Consider the following 747-nt stretch of genomic DNA (forward strand, 5'->3'; position numbering starts at 1 on the left):
TGATGGAGCACACCTGTAATCCCAGCGCTAGGGAGGCTGAAAACAGGAGGATCACTATGAGTCTGAGAAGCATATGAGCTTGTATGAGCTTCTTAAGGATAAATGGTCATGATTTCTTTTTTAATTAAGTTTTTTTTTTTTTCAGAATTTTGAAACAGTCTTTCAGTTAATGGAGATTCAGAGAGGTGATAGAGTCAACTTCATTCCTGGCTTTTAAGTACCCGTAGAAACTTAGGCTTCCTCTTTTGTAACAGTAACCGTCCTATAAGACTGTAGCACCACAAGATAGGCATGATGTCTGTCTCGTCTCTGCCCTATTAACCCTTATTCTTACTGCTTCATTCAGTTTGAGATGCTCGGTAAGCTTTTCTTGAATCAACACATGGTGATCCTCAAAAAGTTCTCTTAACTACTGCTGCTGTTGCTGGTGGCCTTGCTTGTGCTTGCTCACTGGAAGTCTTGATATAGCAGATTGTTTGCATAAAGATTACCATTGCATCTATCACTGGTAAATCCACGCAACAAACTTAACCTGAATAGGCATGGGTTCTCATCTAGGTGAAAGTCATGTTCTCATCTGAAGCCAGAGCTAGTGACTATACAGGAGGTAGGGCCTGGGAATAATAAAGGGGAACTCAGACAAAGACTTCATTTCCCCAGAAAAGTCATCTCAGAGACAGCATTAGAAATCATTGCAAGGGCTGGTGAGATGGCTCAGTGGTCTAAAGCACCTACTTGGAACAAGCT

The 747-nt window shown here is 41.5% G+C and overlaps 1 protein-coding gene across 1 annotated transcript in view; it reads left to right on the forward strand.

The window, feature by feature from the left end:
* Cpeb3 (cytoplasmic polyadenylation element binding protein 3) overlaps window positions 1–747 on the forward strand; it is a 239,286-nt gene that overhangs the window by 204,363 nt on the left and 34,176 nt on the right. The window lies entirely within an intron of this gene.

Source organism: Octodon degus, unplaced genomic scaffold (assembly GCF_000260255.1).
Source record: "Octodon degus isolate 3935 unplaced genomic scaffold, OctDeg1.0 scaffold00046, whole genome shotgun sequence".
In the NCBI taxonomy this organism is placed as follows: Eukaryota; Metazoa; Chordata; class Mammalia; order Rodentia; family Octodontidae; genus Octodon; species Octodon degus.